This window comes from Quercus lobata, chromosome 5, assembly GCF_001633185.2.
Source record: "Quercus lobata isolate SW786 chromosome 5, ValleyOak3.0 Primary Assembly, whole genome shotgun sequence".
Taxonomy (NCBI): domain Eukaryota; kingdom Viridiplantae; phylum Streptophyta; class Magnoliopsida; order Fagales; family Fagaceae; genus Quercus; species Quercus lobata.
Window position 1 is genome coordinate 34,301,139 of NC_044908.1, and position 11,530 is coordinate 34,312,668.

Below are 11,530 nucleotides of genomic sequence, written 5' to 3' on the forward strand. Positions count from 1 at the left end.
CCAGAGATTTCGTGGCATCCTTGGCAAAGAATCCCCCCAAGACAATGGCCAAGGCATTGTTGAAAGCACAGAAATATATGAACACTGAAGAAGCTCTGACAGCCATTGACGAAGCAGAAAAAAGCAAGGAAAAGAAGAAGGAAAAGGAAGACGATCGAAGAGGACAAAAAAGAGATCGGGCTGATCGACGAAATGACGAAGGAAATAGATGGAGGGAGGACAAGAACCCTCATCCAACAAAATTCACACCGTTGGTGATGCCAGTTGACTAGATTCTAACAGAAATAAGGGACGAACCATCTATTAAGTGGCCAAGGCCACTCCATTCATCGCCAAGTTTGCGTGACAAGAGGAAATACTGCCGTTTTCACAAAGCCCATGGGCATTACACAGAGGATTGCAGGGATTTGAAGAAGCAGATTGAAGAACTTATCCGGAATGGAAAACTACAATAATATGTAAAAAGGGGAGATTCCAACAGGTACAGCCATAAAAGCCAGCACGAGGGTTTAAGGAAAGATGAAGACCGCCCACCACCTTGTCCACAGAGTGCACTAGGGGAGATAAAGACCATCGCTGGGGGACCAACCATAGGGGGATCATTCAAATCCCTCAGGAAGTCACACCAAAGGCAGGTAAACAGTGTTAATAGTCTACCTCCCCTGAAGCAAAGACGAACCAACCGAGACATGTGCTTCTTAGAAGAAGACGCCAAGGGTGTCAAGCAACCTCATGATGACCCACTCGTCATTATGATAATGATTGAGGGGTTCAACAAGGAAGAGTCCTGGTTGACAGTGGGAGCTCAGCCGATATAATCTATCTTCCCGCCTTCCAGCAACTAAAGCTAGACCCAAAAAGGCTTCGTTCTTTCGAGTCCCCCCTTGTCAGTTTCAGTGGAGACAAGGTATACCCCAGGGGAATGGTGACACTAACAGTGACCGCCGGCTCATACCCCTTCCAGGTAACCAACCAGCACAACTTCTTGGTAGTGGACTCACCCTCGTCCTACAACGTGATCATAGGACGACCAACGCTCAACCTCTGGAAGGCTGCTACTTCCACGTACTGCTTGAAAGTAAAGTTTCTGACGGAACAGGGGGTTGGAGAGATTAAAGGAGACCAGGTGTTGGCAAGAGAGTGTTACCAGGCCGTCCTAGCCTCAAGAGAGAACCATACGTGGACAATCGAGGAAAAAACACTAGAGATCGTTGAGAAGCTAGAAACGATTGAGTTGGTTGAAGGAAGTCCAGCAAAGACAACCCAAATAGGGACGAATCTGAGTCCCAGGACGAAGGAAGGGATCATCAACTTCCTGAAAGATAACCTCGATGTATTTGCTTGGAGCCACGAGGATATGCCAGGAATCCTAGCAAGCCTCATCCAACATCGCCTGAATGTTGACCCAGAGAAGAAGCTCGTCCAGCAAAAAAGAAGAGTCTTTGCCCCTGAGCAAAACAAAGCAGTAATGGACGAAGTAAATAAGTTACTCGCAGCAAAATTTATTCGAGAAATCCACTACCCCGAGTGGTTGGCCAACGTGGTCATGGTCAAGAAAGTAAACGGGAAGTGGAGAATGTGTATCGACTTCACAGATCTTAATCAAGCCTGCCCAAAAGGCAATTTTCCATTACTCAGAATTGACCAGCTGGTAGATTCCACCGCAGGACATAAAATCCTCACGTTTATGGATGCATTTTCCGGATATAACCAGATACAAATGGCTGAAGAAGACCAAGAAAAGACTGCCTTTATCACTAGCCAGGGGCTCTACTATTACCGAGTCATGCCTTTTGGACTCAAGAACGCAGAGGCCACCTATCAAAGGTTGGTGAACCAGATGTTCAAGAAACAAATCAGGAGAAATGTGGAGGTATACGTTGACGATATGCTCGTCAAGAGAAAAGAGGAAGAGGATCATTTGGACGACCTCAAAGAGACGTTTAACACACTCAGGCACTACAGCATGAAGCTGAACCCGTCCAAATGTGCTTTCGGGGTTTCCTCAGGGAAATTCCTCGGGTTTATGGTATCGTAGAGAGGGATCGAAGCAAACCCAGAGAAGGTCAAGGCCATCCTCAAAATATCTTCACCCAAGACGATCAAAGAAGTGCAATCCCTCACAAGAAGAATAGCAGCCCTCAACAGGTTCGTCTCAAAGGCCACAGACAAATGCCTTCCATTCTTCAAGACTTTGAAGAAAGCGTTTGCCTGGACGGAGGAATGCGAAACAACGTTCCAAGAGTTGAAGCACTATCTGAGCAACCCTTCGCTCTTAAGTCCGTCAAAAGAAGGCGAAGACTTATTCTTATACTTAGCTGTATTTGTCACGGCCGTCAGCACAATGTTAATCAGAGAAGAAGACAAGTTGCAACTCCCTGTATACTACGTCAGCTAGGCTTTCCAGGGTGCGGAGGCGCGGTATCCTCGCATAGAGAAGATCACCTTCGCCCTGATAGTGGCCTCGAGAAAACTTCGTCCATACTTTCAAGCCAATCCTATCATTGTAATGACAGACCAACCCATTAAAAAAGTAATGAACAGACCCGAAGCAGCAAGACGAATGGTACAATGGGCTATCGAGCTCAACCAGTTTGATATAGAATACCGTCCACGAATAGCCATAAAAGCTCAAGCATTGGCCGATTTCATAGCGGAATTCACCACCCCCGAGAACATAGAAGATCTCTGGACGATAAACACTAACGAGTTGTCCACTCAGAAAGGAGGCGGAGCAGGCATTGTCATTACTTCCCCTAAAAAAGACGTTCTCAAGTACGGGGTCCAGCTCAAATTCCCTGTAACTAATAACGAAGCAGAGTACGAGGCCATGCTGACAGGACTGAGAATAGCTCGGGCACTTGGAGTTGAAAATATTGTGCTCAAAAGCGACTCGCAGCTCGTCATAGGGCAAGTTAGAGGAGAATTCGAAGCAAAAGAGACGAGGATGCAGAAGTACCTTAAACTGACGAACCAGCTGGTAAATGCCTTTAATCACGCAGAGTTCGTTCAGATCCCACGGGGTCAGAATGCTGAAGCTGACGAGGTAGCACGAAGCGCCTCAATAGACAACCAGGATAAAATGTTTGATTGGAGGCTAGAAGAGCAAAACTCCCCTAGCATCAAGGAACTTCAAACTCTCTCAGTACACACCAGCCCTGGATGGACGAGCCCAATTCTGTCGTTCCTTCGAGAAGGACGATTACCGTCAAATCCTAAAGAAGCCAAGAAGATCCAAAAACGTGCCACCAGATTTACAATACTCAATGACGAGCTATACAAAAGGGGTTACTCCCAACCATATTTGAGATGTATAGAAGAGGAAGAAGCCAAATACATCTTGGAAGAGTACACGGGGGAATCTGCAGAGACCACATGGGGTTAAAGTCCCTCGTCAGGAAAATCATGAGAACAGGCTACTTCTGGCCAACAATGCAGCAAGACGTAGCCGATTTCGTGAAGAAATGTGATAGTTGCCAAAGGTATGGAAATGTTCAACGAGTCCCTGAGAAAAGATAACGACAATTTCCTCGCCTTGGCCAACACAGTGGGGGATCGACATCATGGGTCCCTTACCACAAGGAAAGAGACAGATGAAGTTCCTGCTCGTCGCGATTGACTACTTCACAAAGTGAGTCGAAGCGGAAGCCCTGGTAACAATCACAGAAGCAAAGGTACAAAATTTTGTATGGAAAAATATTGTTTGCAGGTTCGGGATACCCAGAATGATCATATTAGATAATGGTCGTCAATTCGACAACCAGAAATTCGGATCATTTTGCTCGGGCTTGGGCATCAAAAACAAGTACTCATCACCAGGACATCCTTAGGCCAATGGACAGACGGAAGTAACCAACCGGACCTTGCTCAGGATTATCATGTCCCGGTTAGTGGGAGCAAGGGAGCATGGCCCGAAGAATTACCAAGTTTCCTGTGGGCATACAGGACGACGGCACGAACACCAACATGAGAAACACCATTCAGTCTGACGTATGGCACAGAAGCAGTCATCCCGGTCGAAGTAGGGCTCACTAGCCTTAGGAGAGAATTCTTTGACGAGCAAATCAACGACGATCAACTGAAGCAGAACTTGAACTGTCTGGACGAGGTTAGAGACCAAGCATCCCAAAGAATGGCCAAGTACCAGCAGAAGATAACCAAGTACTACAATCGGAGAGTGAAGTTGAAAAGATTCAACATCAGAGATCTCGTCCTTCGAAAAGTCACTCCTGCGACAAAAGACCCAACACAAGGAAAACTTGGCCCAACTTGGGAAGGCCCTACAGAGTCGTCCACTATTCACGTCCGGGAAGTTACCATCTAGAAGACTTAGAAGGAAAGAGACTACCTCGTCCATGGAATGTCGAACATCTAATGAGGTATTACGAAAAGGAACCATAGCCTGATTGTAAAACCCAATTTAATTTTGTGCTTCCCGTCTTATATAAGTGATTATTCAAAATTCATTAAGTATTATTCAACATTTCATAAGTGTTATTCATCATTTCATAAATGTTACCCAACAAACCGTGCGCTACAATTCTTCCCTCCCCGAAAGATCAGAACAATCGTCCTGAATAGAAAAGATGATAAGATTCCTTAAATGGATGAACATCATCCCAAACGAGAAAGACGATAAGATTCCTTAAATGGATGTACATCATCCTAAACAAGAAAGACGATAAGATTCCTTAAATGGATGTACATCGTCCCAAACGAGAAAGACAATAAGATTCCTTAAATGGATGTACATTGTCCCAAACAAAAAAGACGATAAGATTCCTTAAATGGATGTTCGTCATCCTAAAAAAAAAAAAAAAAACGATAAGATTCCTTAAATGTATGTACATCGTCCTGAATAAAAAAGACGATAAGATTACTTAAAGGGATATGCATCATCCTAAACAAAGAGGCAAGAAGATCCTTTATATAGACGTGCATTGTCCTGAAAGGTATGATGTTATGTAGACCGTCCCAATTAAAACGACGATATGATTCCCCAAAAGTGCTAGGGACAAAATCCCCTAAGTGCACAAAAGGACGAGGATAAGTGAAGTATGCCAACAAAATTTTTCTAAGTCCCTGAAGGGGAGAGAAGAGCATCCAAAAATAGATCCTAGCACAACACAAGCGAAAAATAACAATCAAAAAGGTAAAGGTAAAAAGACATATTATATAAAACCAAACAGTTCAAGAAAAAAGGGGGCCCAAAACAAGTGGGGCATCCAAATACCAGTTGTCCAGTGACCTTAAGACATACCAAAAAAAAAAAAAAAAAACTTCGATAAGAAGCAGCAAAATCAGGCTTGGGGGGCAACATCATCGTCCTTGTTTGCCTGGGAAGGTTCTGCACCAGTAGACGCTGCTGTCTGAGCTGCCTCGTCCTCCTCAATCTCTTTGTCAACGGCTTCAAAATCCAAGTCTTCGAGGTCTGTACCAGGGCCGTGCTTGATCAGATATCTCCAGAGTAGCTCAAAGCCTTTGAAGTACCATTGAAACAAGATAGTGTTGTATTCCTCCGTGGTCTGGAAAGCAGTGACGGCCTTGGCCATGGTAACTTTCATCTTTTGGGTAGCTGTTGCAAGGAGTTCATACTTTTGCTTCACTGATTGCTTCTCAGATTCTAGCTGCTCCGTCAAAACTTGAATCTATCCCTTGGAAGTATTGAGAGAGTCCATGGCTGCGATCAGATCCTTCTGCAAGCCTGAAGCCTTAGCCTCAAGCGCTTCCACCTTCGAGTTGGCCACAACGGCCTTCTCCTCATTTACCAAGTACTGGGTGGTGATATGCATGGTCTCCCCCAACACCTTACAGCGGAATGTCCCACCAAAGTCAATAAAAACAGTTAAACAATTAAGGACGAAAAAAAAGAAGACAAAGATGTGGAGGATTACCTGCACGAGCTTGTGGACGTGATGGCTCACCATCTCATGGGAGGGTACGCTCGAGATCTCTTTCATCTCCCCAGGAGTGAGGAACTCATTAGCACGATCCATAGCCGCCTCGGCATCAGACCAAACACTGGAACCAATTTTCTCTTTTCCCTTATTCACCACTTTTTGCTTTTTTGAAGGACGGGCCACCTCCTCAACAGAAATGCCAGGAGAACTAGCCTGACCCTCATCTAGGTCCAAGGCAGGTGTGGACGAACCTCTCTCCACCACCTCCTTCTCCTTTTCCTTATCCATGATCCTTATGGGAAAGAGGCTCATTCTTCTTCTCCCTGATTTTCTTATACATCTCCTTGTTAAGCTTGGTCGTCATCTCTACGCCAAAGAAAACAAGAAGTTAAGGACGAAGAAAAAGGAGACAAGACAAATCCATTTGCAAAGACAGCTTACATTTTTTCTCTTCTCGGTCAAGGGTGCTGAGGACGTAGAGAGAAGTCTCCGGCCTTAAGCAGTGACGAGCTAAAGTGCGTGGATCGATTAATTCACCAAAATCGTCAATCGTCCTTGCGTACTTGATTGCCACCTGAACCTGCTCTTCGAACTTGCTCTCAAGCTCAGGACATTCTTTACTGCACAATACAAAAGCAAGGAAAAATTACCCAAAAAAAAAAAAAAAAAAGAAAAGGAGAGAAAAAGAGGGAGAGGGGCATCTCATGAGGAGCAAACACACCAATCAAAGGGGTCTCCCACCGGCACAGCAGCCTAGGAACGTTCCCCCAAAAATCATTAAATAGTGTCTCCCAACCGTCACCTGATACAAAGAAGTATCTAGACTTCCAGTAACGAAAGGACGACGGAAGATCAACGATTAGACGCAACTTCCTATTCCAAGGTACAAACTCATAATACCCAAATTCCTTGGACTCTTTCAAACGGTATAGGTGGACGAACTCATTGATCATGATCATATCTCCGTCGGCGATGGTCATCTAAATCGCCATACAACTAACAACTATTCTCCACAAGTTGGGCATAAGTTGACCTGGTGCAAGGCTTAGATGGTGAAGAAGCTCCATGATGAACGGATGGACGGGAAATCTGAGAGCGCACGAAAACGCAGCCTCATAAAAGCAAACTTCCCCGTGAGCGAAGGCACAAGCCTTTTCACCCTTTCTGGGAAGACGAGCCCTGGTCCCCTCGGGAAACTGGAATCTATCTTTGAACTTGCTAAAGACCTCTATTTTCAAAGAACATTTCTCCTTGAGGGCATGGAAAGGACGGGCAATGGCCGGAGCAGAAGAATGGGAAGACGAAGGTGCGTGAGAAGGCACGGAGGTCACTGTATCTACCCCGGCCCCTTCCTTGCCTACATTAGAAGATGAGCCTCTCTCTAAGTCACTTGAGCCCTCCTCAGACCCCATATTTTCCCCCCTTTGGATCCCTTGGACAGACTCAAACCAAACCTGATATTTGTACAGTAAAGGGTATAAATCACCCAACGCTAAACCTAAGTCACTGCCACTAAAAACAAATTCCTTAACTTGTGGGTATGAATCGCTAGGCAAAAGCGTACCTAATGGGTCGCCGGAAGATTCCACTAAAGCCCCTAAGCGAGCAAAAAGAAATGCTACGGAAGGAGAGGTACGTTTAACTTTGGAGTTATCCACCATTAAAGAGAAACAACACCACTCGAAAAGAAGAAAGGGAAGCACAGAAAGAAAAAAGAACTTAAAAGACACAGATACAAGCAAAATTCAGAAAGGAAAGAAAGCATAAATGAGGGGCATACCTGAAAATTAGGGAGGAAATTGAGAAGACTAAGAGCAAAATACGCAACTAAGGGAGTCGGAGAAACCAATCGCAAAGAGAAGATGAAGAAATGAAAAAAGGGAAAGCCAAAAATCAAAAGGTTTTGCCTTGAAAAGTGCGGGAAAACTAAAAAGGTTTTCATCGGTAATGAGACCCCCCGACCAATCAAAATCAACCATGTGGCTGCGAAGTGTGTTACAGCCGCCATTAAGCAATCAATGCGGAGTAGAACCCCAAACGCCATAACCGCAAAAAAAAAAATATATATATATATATATATATGTATATATATAAATAAATATATATATATATATATATATATATATAAATATATATATATAAATAAATATATATATACATATAAATAATAATAAATAAATAAACCAATAAACCCTTTCGTATTCCTGTGACCGTCCAAGTTGTGGACGACCTCGGAATAGGGGGGCAGGTGATAGGCTCGATCATATTATTGTCGTCCATTACCACGATCAAGGACGAGGAATCTATCCAAGTTCGACTTGGCAGCAATGGTCGTCGAGCAAGGATGAATAAATCCACCTTCACTCATTAATGAACTGTTACAAAGCATTGATCAGCTTCCAAACCGTTGGAAGGGCAACCCACCATTAACACCCCACAGGGGCGTTACCAGGAGAGAATAAAGTCTCCATCAAGGCTCCACCAACAACAAGAAGAAATCACCCCCGTGTGCGTGCATATAAATACATAGCAGTGAAATCCAAAAGGGATATACAAAGTAATTTCGAAACTCTAGCATATTATTTTCTTAACTTCTCTTTTATCAATTTTTTTGACTTTGGCATCGGAGGCTTTTTGGCAGGCACCACGCCGGTGATCTACATCTTTTCTTTTCTTCACTCATTCTTGGAGATCGGGTTGGTAGAGAACGACATCAATCTGGACGATCATCCTTGGCTGACGATCTAGGCATCATCACCTGCCATGAGGAGAGTAGCACAAAATAAGGAGATTCACTCAAGATCCCCTGTATAAAAGCCATACATTATTCCATTCGAGGTATATGAGACAAAAACCATAAATTACTACCATTTGAGTTTATTGGGTTCATATGAGTCTTTAACTTAAGCATTGGAGAAGCTTAGGTCGGTACCCCACCACTGTCCTCTAGTAGCGTTCTTCCTTCTTGTAGGTCTTCCAGCGCCTTTGGATGGACAAATGGCGCATTGATTTTTCAAACATCATCAATATCATTATGAAGTGAAAGTCATATGTTCAAATTTTATTGTAACTTTCTTTTAAAATATCACAAATAGATGAGAAGATGACCTAGAATAATTTAATTAAACTTTCATTTCTATGATCTTTTAAGCCTATAATGACTTCAAAAAATTATTCAACTATGGTATTTCTCTGTTGATCACTTTTAGTAGATTAACAAAATTAACATAGAGAATAATGTGGTATTACAACAATGGCCTTTTAGTTTAGTGGGTCCTCCATTATGACAGTAAATGATTTTTTATTTTATTAATTTTTTTTTAGAATACTAAGTATTTTTAGCACACATACACGGAAAGTGGGGGAGAAGGTTTTTTAAGTTGAACCAAATTGAGTATTAAACATTTAGGATTATTTATTTTATTTTATTATATTTAATTTATGAAATTACTTCTATTATTGGCACTAGGGTGTAGTCCCGTGCATATACATGGGTATAATTAAAAACAATCACAATTATACTTTCTTTTTAGAAGAGTTTCAAATTATACATAGTATTAGCTTATATATATTTTTTAATCCATACATTTCTAAAATATGTAATGGTTTCTCATTTATTTATATATATATATATATATATTTTTTTTTTCACCCAATAATTTACTTGCCACAAATATTAAAATAAATAAATAAATGAACACATGGAGAAAAATTGGACTCCAATTGGAATCTAATTTAGAATCTAATTAGATTTGGACTCTTCGATTTTTACATTCAATAATTCACTTGGAACAAATTTAAAAATTAAATGGGACAAGTGTCACATATAAGTTTTTGAATTTTTGTGCTAAGTGGGATATTGTATCAAGATTCATGAAACCAATTCCTAGGCAAAAAAAATCAATAAAATATATGATAGTAACAACAATAGGAAAATTCAAATAAAATTTCGGATTAAATTGTAACAATCTGAATCGAAAATTCCAGTAGAAAGACAAGGTAGAGTGATCCACTCCAAGATGGTGCCCAAACTTGCATAAATATAGAATAATAAATCTCCCTCTGGAAAATTTACATTGTTCATAACCTTTACCTTCATTGGAAATTTTAAAAATATAAAGACTCACATTTGCCATCCAGACATCTACAGTCGGATCCTCTCCAATTCGCATGAGATTCCATTGATCACTAAGTTCCTTTGCAGCCTGCAAAAGGTATCATACATCGGTCCACAGCAGTGCTTTCTTCATTGTTATAAGTCTCAAACTTGAACAAAAAGCCAAATATAAGGGTAGTGAATTTTAGGCATAATTTGCATCTAATCACATATTAGCAATTTATAACAAATGTAAAGATGCAAACTTTGTAAGTGAATAGTAAACTAAACTCAGTGCCAGAACCAAGAAGTAAGCACTTTAATCCGAAACTCAGTGCAAATGTAAAGATGCAAACTTTGTAAGCAATTTATAACAAAGATGCAAACTCTGGCTCTGTTATCTTTTTGGAAATTATGCAATGTACACAAACTAAGTTCATATTGTAATCTCTTTGGTTTTCATGTTTAGCGGCAAAATTAAGAAAAGTTAATTGATACAATAACTCACTTAGTACAAAAATTCAAAAACACTTATGAGACATGTGGCACAAAATTGGAACTCTAATTTAAAATTCTAATTTGACTTTCTCTCAACTTCACCTATTATTATATAAATAGATTATTATAAAGATATGTAAATAATAATATGGATAAAAAAAAATATGCACATGCTAAATATATGGATAAAAAAAATATTTTCAGTATAATATCAGATTGTATAGCATTTTCTACGCAAATTTAAACCAAGCAAAATTGTAATGACTGGTTTACAAAAACATATCAAATTAAAACATGCAAAATAGGCAAAAGAAAGAAAGAGATTAAAAAATCTCATAATCTAAACATATATCAAATCTAAACATTTCACACGATCAAAGTTTTTTTTTTTTTTTTTTAAAAAAAAAAAAGAAAGAAAAAAAGAAAGAAAGAAGAAGCTATCAATGCTTAAATTTATCGCGTCCTTGAAATAAAATAAAAACAATATACCCATGCATAGTGTGTGTATATATATATATATATGTGTGTGTGTGTGTGTGTTAGAGATGTATTAGACATGTTAGTCCAATGTAATAGGCTCAAGCCTACTCCTACTTGTACTAGTAGTCTAGGGCTTAGTCGCCTATATATATATATTCATGTTATAGTTCATTGTAATACAGATTATTGTATTACACTCTTACATAAAAAAAATGGAGCCCTTAAGGATTTCCTCCATAGACATAGGTCGACAAGGTTGAATCATGTAACCCTCGTATTCTCAATGTTCTTATTCTATGCTTCCCCTTCCACATCCACTCTTAGCATATACAACATGGTATAACACATTACATTGCTAATATATTTAACATGGTATCAGAGTCAAACTTCGTTCTTGACATCAAACAAACATCTCTACATAGTAAAGAAGATTTACACATGCATAGCACGAATTCACAGTGCCTCTGCTTGTCTTTAGATCTAGACCCCACGACATCACACAGCTCCCACGAATCACCGTTGCTCTCTTGTTGCTGTGTCTCAAATCGCAGCCTAA